The 12,519-nt window shown below is 42.2% G+C and overlaps 1 protein-coding gene across 6 annotated transcripts in view; it reads left to right on the top strand.

The window, feature by feature from the left end:
• TNRC6B (trinucleotide repeat containing adaptor 6B) overlaps positions 1-12,519 on the top strand; it is a 247,943-nt gene that overhangs the window by 150,838 nt on the left and 84,586 nt on the right. The window lies entirely within an intron of this gene.

Raw genomic sequence — 12,519 nt, 5'->3', positions numbered from 1 at the left:
ATTGCATGGGGGGAGACATTTTATTATACAGGGAAGCCCTTCATTATAAACAAATCGTTAGTAAACTTAGGAACTTTATTAGCAACAAATTATGATTATAGCTGATCTTGTCGAGAGCTGCCTTTATAGTAGGTGAGGGATGGAGCTGGGAGTATTTTCGTGCGTCCTGGCCCGAATGCTCTGGCCTCCTGAATTCCAGGTCTGTGATACAGGTACTGGTGCGTTATGGAAAGTGTCGTGGGGAGTCTTTGCTGAAGGATCCCCCAATTCCTGATAACCATGGACAGGCCATAGTGTTCCTGGAGCTGAAGAGGGAGTCCTGAGTGTGACCAGGAGCTAGGATGTGTGTACTCAGGTGCCCTTTCCTCTCTATGGCGGGGGGGGGCGGGGTGTGGACCCCCTTCACTCCAACCCCCACCTCCTGGGGTACCTTTGTCATTGTCAGCATTAGAGTGGCTTAGAACAGAGAGAGAGGGACTACTCGAATCTTCCCAGCCGGAGGCAGAAAATAGCTTTGTTAGCATGTATGCTCACTGTTGTTCAAGTGTTTTCTTAAATCATTTCATCTTGAAATTTTTTTCTACCTTTTGGTTAGCACCTCTACAGTCTAGTTTTGGTACACAGTGTTTCGTTTCCCTTCTTATTTCATCTTTTTTTTTTTTTTTTTTTTTTTTTAATGAAAGATGTATACACGAGAGTAGAAAGCTTAACTGGAAACTCCAGGTTGGCCAGAAAAAATTGGCACGATTTGTATGTACTCTCTTTTTTTTCCCTTTCCTTTCCCTTTTAAAGCCTTTGTTTTAGGGAAAAGGAAATTGGTGTGTTTGGAGAGCAGTTGTTAGCTTTTCAAGACTAGGCTCGTTGGTCTAATTTGGTAAGGGCCCAGGGCATGTCAGATAAAATGAGTAAAAAAGGTAAAGCTAAACCAGGCGTGCAGGGAAAGCAAACAACTGCATTTTAACCCCAAAGCCCCACCTAGTAATGCTTCTAGCGAGAAGGCTTGGCTGTCTCGGGGAGCTTCAGGTTTCCCGATGATGGTGGCATCGCCGTGAGGGACCCCGTCCTCCGCCCTTCCCACCTCAGCGCTCCGCCTCGGCCAGTTCTGTTGACACTGGCCTCCGATCTCGTGCCCCGCCAGCACACCGAAGAGCCTCTTCTTCCACCACTCCCGGTGACCCGGCATAGCATGTAGATTCTTTTTGTCAGGGCAGCTGTCTCTTGAGGTGTAGCTTTCTCCGTATCCCTAAGACAGATCTCAGGGGTCCGGCTGATGTTTCAGGAGCCACGTTCCTGCCCCAGTTGAAAGCTCAGGAAATAATGTAAATACGCACTGGTTTGGTTGCGCATTTTCTCTCAGGTGAAGATTGTTGGCCACCTTCTTACCCCATTTATTGACTCCTTCCCCTGCCTTCCTGCAGCCCTGGCTCCAGGGCTCTCACTGGACAATCTGCCCCAGCCTGTCCTTACTCCAGGTATCCCATGTATTAGAGGTAGCTGGTTGCTTGGCGAGCACGGAGTCCATATAAGGGGTGATTTAATTGAAGAATTTTAATGGCCAGTGTCCTGAAGTTAAGGTGTCCTGGCCCATCCCTTTCTTTTTCCATTTTTGGGTGTAGCCAGGAGGCAGGGTGATGACTCATACCTAATAATGGGGACACTTTAGAGACAACAAATGCATGCTCTTTGGAGTCTCCCCTGCACTTCTCTCACTTCAGACTGTCTCACAGCCCCTCACAGCCCTTCAGGAAGTAAAAGTAGGGAGTCTCTGAAGCCTCTTAATTGTCCATTTGCAGCTTATTGCCAAGGCTTTTATTCTCTGGTGGCTGATTTGGACAGCCTGCTTCTTCATGTTTGGGGGACCGTGCAGTGCCGCTAGACACAGTGGTGGGGTGTCAGGAATTAGACAAGGTTTAAAAGGGACAGGCCAGGACACCTTAACTTTTAGATTCTGCTTTTTAGATTCCGCATGTAAGTGAAATCATACGGTGTTGGTCCTTCGCTGACTTATTTCCCTTAGCAAAATATTCTCCAGGTCCATCCATGTTGTTATAAATGGCAAGATTTCATCCTTTTTTATGGCCGAGTGTATCTATTACATTATATTATATTATATTTATATAATATTACATTATATTTACCACATCTTTTTTATCCATTCATCTATCAGTGGACACTTAGGTGGCTTCTATCATGGCTTTTGTGAATAATGCTGCAGTGAACATAGGGCTGCATATATCTTTTCAAATTAGTGTTTTTGTTTTCTTCAGACAAATACCCAGGTGTTGAATTGCTGAATTGTATGGTAATTCTGTTTTTAGTTTTTCGAGGAACCTTGCACTGATTTCCATAATGGCTGCGCCAGTTTCCATTCCCAGCAGCGCTCACCGTCACAGCGCTCCCTTGTCTCACATCCTCACTGACCCTCATCTGATGTCTTTTTGGTAATAGCCATTCTGACAGGTGTGAGGTGATATATTTCATGTATCTGTTGGCCATCTGTATATCTTCTTTGGGAGAATATCTGTTCAGGTCTGCTGCCCATTTCGTTTTGTTTTGTTTTTCCTTTTTCGGCCTCCCATGACATAATGGAGTTCCTGGGCCAGGGATCAGATCCGAGCTGCAGTTGTGACCTATGCCATGGTTGCGGCAACACTGGATCCTTTAACCTAACTATGCAGGGTTGGGAATTGAACCTGCACCCTGGTACTGCAGAGATGCCACCAATCCCATTGTGCCACAGTGGGAACTCTGCACTGTCCATGTTTAAAATCAGGTTGATTATTTTTTTCGATGTTGAGTTGTATGAGTTCTTTGTATATTTTGGATATTAACCCCTCATCAGATATATCATTTGCAAATATTTTTTTAAGTTAAATTTATCTGGTCAAAAAAAATATACAGTTGTCTTTTTTTTTTTTTTTCCCGCTTTTTAGGGCTGCACCTGTGGCATATGGAGGTTCCCAAGCTTGGGTCAAATTGGAGCTACAGCTGCCAGCCTACACCACAGCAATGCAGGATCTGAGCCATGCTGCCACCTACACCACAGCTCATAGCAATGCTGGACCCTTAACCCACTGAGCGAGGCCAGGGATCAAACCTGCAACCTCATGGTTCCTAGTTGGATTTGATTCTGCTGCGCCATGATGGGAACTCCACAGTTGTCTTACAACCACCCAGTTTTTCCTTTTCTGATGCAGTGATATTACTAGTTTTTAAAAATATTTCCTTCCCAGGAGTTTCTATTCACATATAAAGAACTATATATATGTAAGCCCCCTTTTTCTTACACACGTGGTAATTAAAGCATACTTGTTTGTATCTTGCTTTTGAAATTTAACAATGTATCTTGAAGGTCTGTTTTCATTAGTACACAAAGAGCTTCTTTGTATGATTGCATAGTATTCCCTTGTGTGGATAAGCTATAATTTATATAGCCAGCTTCCTAATTGATGGACTATTTCCAGTCTTTTGCCATTACAAACATGTTGCAATGAATATCCGTTACAAAATAATCTCCCACACGTGGCATTATTTTCCTGTGGTACATTCCTAAAAGTGAGCCAGCTAAGTTAAAAGACTGTGTACACTTTAACTTTGGTCAATAGCTGTCAAGTTGTTCTCTACAGAGATTGTACTATTTTATATTCTCACCAGCAACATATATAAATGCCCTTTTCCCTGGCCCCCTTTGACAGCTGTGTTTACCAAATTTTGTCTTTGACAGTTCAATAAGTGAAAGTGGTATCCCAGTACAGTTTTAATATGCTCTTCCCTTATGAGGAATGCAATAGATCATTTTTTCATGTTTTAGATGTGAACTGTGAATTGTGTGTTCATTTCCTTCACCTACTTTTCTGTTAAATAGTTGATCTTTTCCTTATTGATTCGTAGGAACTCTTTATGTATTATGGAACCTAGCCTTTTGTGGTATAAATTGCCTAATACATTTTTCCCAGCAGATACAAATCTTCTCTTGGCAGGTTTTATCATAATAATTGTTTTTTTGTGGGATTTTTAAAAAGTCAACCAATCAGTCAGTCAACCTATTTATTATTTGTCTATTTTTGGCTGTGCCCATGGCATGTGAAAGTTCCCAGGCCAGGGATCAAGCCCATGCCACAGCAACGACCTGAGCCACCGCAGTGACAACACGGGATCCTTAACTCACTGTGCCACAAGGGAATTCCCCTATAATGTTTTAAAGTTTCTATGTATCTGTACAGATACAGCAATTACTTGTTTATGAGATCTGAGTTTGTATCACAGAAAGTCTTTGTTTACTCTTAATTATGAAAAGAAAAATTAGCCAGTTTCTTCAGTGCTTTATTATTCCTTCCTTTCTTCTTTCCTTGATATTTAACATGGAGTTTATTTTTATGTAAGATGTGAGATATGGATCTAGTTTTATAGAGAGTCACAGTGGTTCTGGAGTGTGTCTCAGAAATGGTGTGTGTCTCAGACCTCTTTGTGTTTTGGCCGTAGCCCCTTCTCTGGTGCTGTGTGCATAATAGATGCTTGATAGGAAGGCGAAGGGGGAGGACACTGCTGCCAGCAGCAGCAGCAGCAGCAGCTCCTGGGCCGGGTATTGTAAGGCACTTTCTAGTCATCATTTCTAATCACCGGAGCCACTCTTCAGGATAAACAGCACCCCCATTTTATAGATACAGAAACTGACTTAGAAGCCAGGTAATTTGCCCAAATTCCTGCCATTAGTATCTGGGACTCGAGATACATATAATTTGATTTTAAAACAGTCGGACTTCAAATCCTATGTGTTTTCGCTTCACCTGCTGACCTTGGTAGAGGGCTCTGTTTGCTGTCCTTTGGCTGAATATAGGATTGTGGGAGATGGGATTCAAACGAATTTTGAAGATGTTGGAAACAGAAGGTCCTGGAACACAAAAAAAATAGAGGAATACTGCGTGCATTTGTGGAGACTCTCTAGGCTCAAATGATATATAGAGAGCATACTTCTTAACTGCAAGGGGGGAAAATGATCTCCATCTCTCCTTTAAGAAAAACTTAAGTGTTCTCTCCGAAAAACATTTATATTTAGCTATTACTGAGATTATTAAAAGCATAGATTTGAAATTCCTTAGATTTGAGTAATGCCGTTAAAGATTACAATGGCAGATCATTCTCTAAAAATTTTCCTCAGGTTACCCGAGTAGAAATAAGGTACAAAACTGTATAAATGGAAGCTTGCATATCAGCTTAAATGGAGTTTTAAGCATCTTGTATCTGATCTTAAAGCACCAAACAAACGCGGGTACATGTTGGCTTAATTGTAACCAAGAGGCTGTATATAAAATATTTGAAATTTTGCATCATTTTCCCATTGCTGTGTAATTTTAGTTGAAGAATTGGATCATGTAAGTTCACAAGTTATCTTTTTATTTTATTTATTTATTTATTTTTTTGTCTTTTGTTGTTGTTGCTATTTCTTGGGCCGCTCCCGCGACATATGGAGGTTCCCAGGCTAGGGGTTGAATCGGAGCTGTAGCCACCGGCCTACACCAGAGCCACAGCAACGCGGGATCCGAGCCGCGTCTGCAACCTACACCACAGCTCACGGCAACGCCGGATCGTTAACCCACTGAGCAAGGGCAGGGACCGAACCCGTGACCTCATGGTTCCTAGTCGGATTCGTTAACCACTGCGCCACGACGGGAACTCCTCAAGTTATCTTTTTAATCTGTAGTTGGTTACCTATTAACATTAAACTATGCTTATCTTTCAGAAATGTACATTTCCCTCAAGGTAATTCAGTTGTTATCATTCAGCTTTTACTGAATTTAAATGACACCTGGCACACAGGAACACGACTTGCCGCTTTTACTATTCTGAAAATAGAGAACAAATTAAGAGCGTTGAGAAGTAGGGTGCGACTGTCACCTGTGGAGTCCTGAATTCAGAGTTGATTTCCTTCCCTGCTCATTTTTCAATACCAAGATAAGTGTCACAGATAGCACCCTTTCTCGGAGGATTTCCAGAATTAGAATAACGGGCCCAGACTTCATGAAATGGTAGTGATGCTGTGTAATCAGGAGACGTACCCACTGCCTGTCTCACTCACTGTTCGCAGTGGATACTGCGTGATCTCTGAGGAAAGGCCAGATCTCTTACATTTAATTTCTGGATAAAATACTTGGCTTTCCCTTAAGGCGCAAATCTAGAAACATGTACAAAAATCACTTTCCCTGGTTGGCCTGTGAAATGACCCTTCCACCTCCGTCAGAGGAAAGCCAAATGGGTGACTGTTTGCCCTTTTCTCCCCCCGAGATTTGAGTAAAGCTTTTAAAGATTTTCTTGCACATTACTTAGTAGTATTTCTGTTTTTGCTTTTTAGGGCCGCATCTGTGGCATATGGAGGTTCCCAGGCGAGGGGTCGGGTTGGAGCTGTAGCCGCCGGCCTACACCACAGCCACAGCAACGCCAGATCTGAACCATGTCTGCGGCCTACACCACAGTTGGCGGCAACACTGGATTGTTAACAGCGAGGCCAGGAATTGAACCTGCATGCATCCTCGTGGATATTAGTTGGATTAGTTTCTGCTAAACCACAACAGGAACTCCCTAGCCCTGTTTCTTATGTGTGCAAGTGTAGCCCTGAGAAGTGGGTCCAGAGCCCAAGGATAACGGCGCCCAGTTGAGGGCACGTGCTACCCAACTCCCTTCTGCGGAGGTGGCAACAGACCTCCCAGGATCTCTCCAAGCCTCCAGCCCTCTCCTCTGGGGATGCAAACACAGGGGTCCGAACCTTTGACCCAGGCTTCTGAGTCAGCGTCTTCAGAGACAAGGCCCTACTGTGGATCGACATGTTTAAAGGGCTTCGGGCATCTTGAGGTCCTAGCCACCAGGTCCTCCTTGATGCATTTGGAGGCCGCACACTTCTGTACAGTCATATGTCATATTTTAATGGCTTTAAAATTGCCTCCGACTTACTGTAACTTTGGTTGATTGGGTAACAGCTTATTGATTTCAGAGGTCAGTTATTATTCTTTTAGTACAGTAATTGTGTCGGACCCTGCGTGGAAGCAGTCAAAGGGGGGGGAAAAGGCAATATAAAAACTAAAGCCTCTTAAATGTTTGTGAAAGCCGCCCCCCTAGCTGCTGTTAATACGTTGTCAATTATTCTTCTAAATAACATGTGCCTCATAACTGTGGGTGCTGATTGATAAGCTTATTTTCTCTTCTGCTGGGGAGTTGTATTTTATCACTCTTCTGTAGTGCTTTCCAGAACGCTGGCCTGGACGCCTAGACCTCCTTGCTTTTTTTTCTTTTTTTTTTTTTTTTTTGTCTTTTTGCCATTTCTTGGGCCGCTCCCGTGGCATATGGAGGTTCCCAGGCTAGGGGTCCAATTGGAGCTGTAGCCGCCAGCCCACACCACAGCCACAGTGACGCCAGATCCTTAATCCACTGAGCAAGACCAGGGATCAAACCTGCAACCTCATGGTTTCTAGTCAGATTTGTTTACCACTGAGCCACAATGGGAACTCCCCTCCTTGCTTTTTGCTCCCTCTGCTATTACATGCTAAAGAAGGGCAGAGTGCTGCTCTGGCTTTTGTGTGTTTGGCCCCTTAAGGTGTAAACATGGTTTTTAGTGGTTCCAGGGTATAAATATTAGATGTGGTTTAGCCCTCATGATGCTGCTCCTTTGCCTGTTTGGGTATTTGTAAAACGACTCCTCATTTCACGCTGTCTTTAGGAGCCTGGCATGTTAATTGTAGCATGTGAGTAAAATGTGAGATGGTGTTAACAAAGATTTATTCACCAAATCTTAGCTCATTAAAACCTAAGGGGTCCTTTGAGTTTGAGGAAGCTTGGTTGGAGGCAAGCAGATCCAAAAGAAGGGTTGAAAAATTGATCCAGAGTTATAATATAAACACCATGAGTTACCAATTGAACGGAAACATCAGGAGAAAATCCCAGGAACGTGCTGGTAGTTTCTAGCAAATCAGAGAGTTAAAGCAATGAAATGTGAAAGTCCGAGAGTTTGGAGATTTGACTTATTAAGCTTTCTTTTACAAGGAAGCTTCATTGCATTTAAAAGTGAAACTACACTCAAAGGAACGGCCCCCATGCCTGCCAAAGCTCTGGTTTAAAGTTTTGCCATCTTAGGGAACTATGTGTGCAACCTGTGTGTGCACCGATAAAGAGCCCTCACTTGTACAGGTGTTCCACGTAGGAAAGATTTTTTTCCCTTTCTTTTCTTCTTTATTTTTATTTCAGCCTCTTATTGAGGCATGATGGGTATATAATAAACTGCTTATATTTGAAGTGTTGAGAACACACTATATTTTGGACCAGGTACACAGATAATAAGGAGCGTTTCCTTCCCCACCCCTCCCTGCCCCATCCCAACCCCCAGGTAAGCACTGATCTGCGTTCTGCCACTATAGATTAGTTTGCATTTTCTAGAATTTTGTACAAATGGAACATATAATACTTCTTATCTGACTTCTTTCTTTCTTTCTTTCTTTCTTTCTTTCTTTCTTTCTTCCTTGGGGTATAGTTGACTTACAGTGTTCTGGTTTCAGGTGTACAGCAAAGTGAATCAGTTCTGCATATAAATATATCCATTCTTTTTTCCCACGGAGGTTATTACAAACTATTGAGTAGATTTTTCTGTAGGTTCTCGTTATGACTTCATTCATTCAACATAATTATTTTGAGTTTTGTCCATGTTATGTGTATCAAAAGTTCATTCTTGGGAGTTCCTGCTGTGGTGCAGTGGGCTAAGAATCTGACTGCAGAGGCTTCAGTTGCTGCAGAGGTTGTGGGTTCAGTTCCTGGCCTGATGCAGTAGGTTAAAGGATCTGGCATGGCCGCAATTGAGCCATAGGTTGTAGTTGCAGCGGCATCTTGGAGTCTGTCCCTGGCGTAGGAACTGCCATATGTCACAGGTGTAGCCATTTAAGAAAAAAAAAAATAGTTCTTTCCTCTTTTTTCCTGAGAAGCATTTCTTTGTATGCAGAACCACAATTTGTTGGTGCATGGTGGAGCATTTGACAGTTTTCAGCTCTTACAAATAAAGCTGCTATAAATTTTCATTTAGAGGTCTTTGTATTGGATGCATGCTTTCTTTTCTCTAGGGTTACCTAGGTAAGGAAAGTCTGGGTCGTGTGGTAGGCGTATAACTTTTTAAGAAACCGCCAACCAAATTGTTTACCACTTTACATTCCAACCATGAGAGAGTTCTGGTTGCCAAAATGTGGTATGGTCAGTCTTTTTAATTTTGGACATTCCATTAAGTATGCATGTGGTAGCATTTCATTGCGGCTTTAATTTGTTTTTTAATGACTGATGATATTGAGCGTCTTTTTATGTGCTTATTTGCCACAGCTGTGTCTTCTTTGGTGTCTGTTCAGATCTTTTGCCTATTTAAAAATTTGAGTTGTTTTCATATTATTGAGTTTGGAGAGTTGTTTATATATCTGGACACACATTCTTTATCCAAAGTGATGTGCAAATATTTTCTCCCAGTCTGCTGCTCTTTTTGTTCTCCTAACAGCATCTTTTGGAGAGCAGCAGTTCATTTGTTCATTCTTTCTTTCTTTCTCTTTTTTTCTCTCTCTCTTTTTCCTTCCTTCCTTCCTTCTTGTCTTCTGTCTTTTTTTTTAGGGCTGTTCCCCAGGCATACGGAGGATCCCAGGCGAGGGGTCTAATCGGAGCTGTAGCTGCCAGCCTACACCACAGCCTCAGCAATGCCAGATCTGAGCCATGCCCTTGATCTACAGTACAGCTCACTGGCAACGCCAGATCCTTAACCCACTGAGCGAGGCCAGGGATGGAACCTGCAACCTCATGGTTCCTAGTTGGATTCATTAAGCACTGAGCCATGACAGGAACTCCAGCAGTTCTTAGTTTAGAGGAATCAAATTTATCATTTTTTTGTGTGTGTGGTTTGTGCTTTTGGTGTTGTAGCTAAGAATTAGTTTGCCTAACCCAGAGTCATAAAGAGTTTCTTTTTCGTGTGTTTTGTTTTAGTTTTATATTTAGGTCTATGGTCCTTTTTAATTTTTTCATGTAGTGTAAGGTTTAGATTGAGGGTTTTTTTTTCTTTTTTTTTATCTAACAGTTGCTGTAACACCATTTATTGAAAACAGACTATCCTTTCTCCACTAAATTTCTTTTTCTCTTTTTTCAAAATCAGTTGTCCAGGAGTTCCCGTCGTGGCTCAGTGGTTAACGAATCTGACTAGGAACCATGAGGGTTCGATCCCTGCCCTTGCTCAGTGTGTTAACCATCCGGCGTTGCTGTGGCCCTGGCGCAGGCTGGCAGCTACGGCTCCGAATAGACCCCTAGCCTGGGAACCTCCATATGCCGCGGGAGTGGCCCAAGAAATGGCAAAAAGACACACACACACACAAAAAATCAGTTTTCCATTTTTGTGTCAGTCTCTTTCTGGTATCTGTTCTGTCCCACTGAACTTTTTGCGTGTGTCCATGCCAATACTGCACTGACTTGATTACTGTATCTTTATAACAAGTCTGGGTGTCATGTTGTGTAAGTTCTCCAAATTTGTTCTTTTTAAAACTTGTCTGGGCCCTAATGAATTTTAAAAAGGAGCTTGTCAATTTCTACTAAAACAGTTACGCTGGGATTTTGATAGGGATCATGTCAAATCTATAAATTAATTTTGGGGGAATGGACTGCTGAGTCTTCTAGTCCATGAACACAGTGTATCTCTCCACTTCTTTACGTTTAAATTTTTTTTTCTCTCATCAGTGTTTTATAGCTTTCTTTCTGCGGGATTGGACATTTTAAAAATCAGATTTATCCCTGAGTATTTCATAAATTTTGATAAAATCAACTTCAACTGTTGCTAGTATATAGAAATAGAATTGATATTATATATTGATCTTGTATCTTGCAACCTTGCTAAAGTCATTTATTAACTTTGGTAGCTTTTTTTTTTTGTTTTTTTTGTTTTTTGTTTTGTTTTTGTTTTTGTTTTTTTGTAAAATCCATTGTATTTTCCAAGAAGGAAAGGTTTTTCTATAGGCAATTAAAGGCTCACACAATCAAATGAAAATCTTGGGGGGGGGGGAATGCAGGGAGACCACTGTTACTGTTGATGAAATTCAAATGCCAGGTGATCTCAGCAGCTGCCTGCAGCTCTAGTATGGCTTTAGCGCTTCTGGAAGCTGCTGTAAAAGTGGAAAAGTCCTGTCTGCCCCTGTCTATGTATCTCCTTATAACTGACTTCAGAGAATACTGACTTCTGTCTTCTAGACCAAATAGGAGCCTCTCATTGGCTATATCCAACCTAGAACAAACAGAGACTGGGATTCTGGGAAATGGTGCAGGCCTTTCCCTGCAACCCAGGGAAAGCTGTAGAGGCTGTGATGCTAGGCTGACAGTCTGGCACACGTACCTCTGTACATGTAAGGTCCTGCACTCAATCACAGAGAAGCACTTAGCAATACTGTAAAGAATAGGGGTGTTAGGAGCTAATCCTTAGAAAGCTGTGATTGCTGAGAAGGCAAACAGGCTCTTTAACAGTATTGACTGGTGTGTTAGGTGGGTCAAGGAAGTGGCAGGCCTGCTCTGTTTATTGGATGCTGCCTTACTCAGTGATTGGGTGATTGTAGACGAACTGGAGCATGTTGAGGGGACAACGACCCTAGTGGTGAGGGGATGGAGAAGCGGGTCGCACGTGGGATGTTTGAGGAAACTGAGAATGCCTCAGGGGTGCATGATGGCTGACTACAAATATGGATTTAGAAGACTTACTCCGCTGGCTAAAAAGGAAGGCTTAGGACCAGTGGGTGGAGCTATAAGGAGATAATTTCCAAAGTGATATGAAGAAGTTCCCACACAGCTGCACCAAGATTGAACAGAAGGTCCTGCATGAGTTTCTTTTTTCTCTTTTTCCCTTTTGTTGGAGATCGCTGGGCTGCGTGGCCAGAGAAGAGTCATTTCAAATTAAACCTTACTCAAGCACCTGAAGGGTTTTGCAGGAAAAACCTCCCATGTTATTGGATACCTCTTTTGCCGCATGGAGTTTTTGACAGTAAAAACAAGTTCTTTTAAATATATTATCTTCCTTTATTTGATTTGCATAATTCCAGATATACTTATTCCTTGCATGTGCCTCAGATGTAGAAAGAGAAGGGAATTTGTGAGATGCTTGGAGTCAGAGGCTATATATGCAAAAGTATCACTGCCATATTTAATCGCGTCTGAAATCCAGATTCTTCTCGTGCTTGGCACATCTGAGATCTGCACGTTCCCTGCAGCTGATGGACCCTTTCAACTAGGACGCCTTACAGTTGCTGTCATCCTGGTTTTTTTTGCATGTATAGATTCACTCTACCTATTCCTGATATTATCATTTCAATTGAATTTCATGCATATTTGGTATTATACGTGTTGTTTAATCGACTTTTAATATGTCTTTATGCAGATTACACTGTAATTTGGCACTGAAACATAGATGGGAATAACAGGGCATAAGCTTGATGTTCATGAGGTTAACATTTATCCTTGGAGAAATAACTACAATTCCATATC

The sequence above is a fragment of the Sus scrofa genome, chromosome 5 (genome assembly GCF_054392235.1).
Source record: "Sus scrofa isolate SSC_HxYL_T2T_F1_AM1 chromosome 5, Sscrofa_HxYL_maternal_Yorkshire_Landrace_v2.0, whole genome shotgun sequence".
Lineage (NCBI taxonomy): Eukaryota > Metazoa > Chordata > Mammalia > Artiodactyla > Suidae > Sus > Sus scrofa.
The sequence above is the reverse complement of the archived record's forward strand: the minus strand, read 5'-3'. Positions and strand labels throughout refer to the sequence as shown.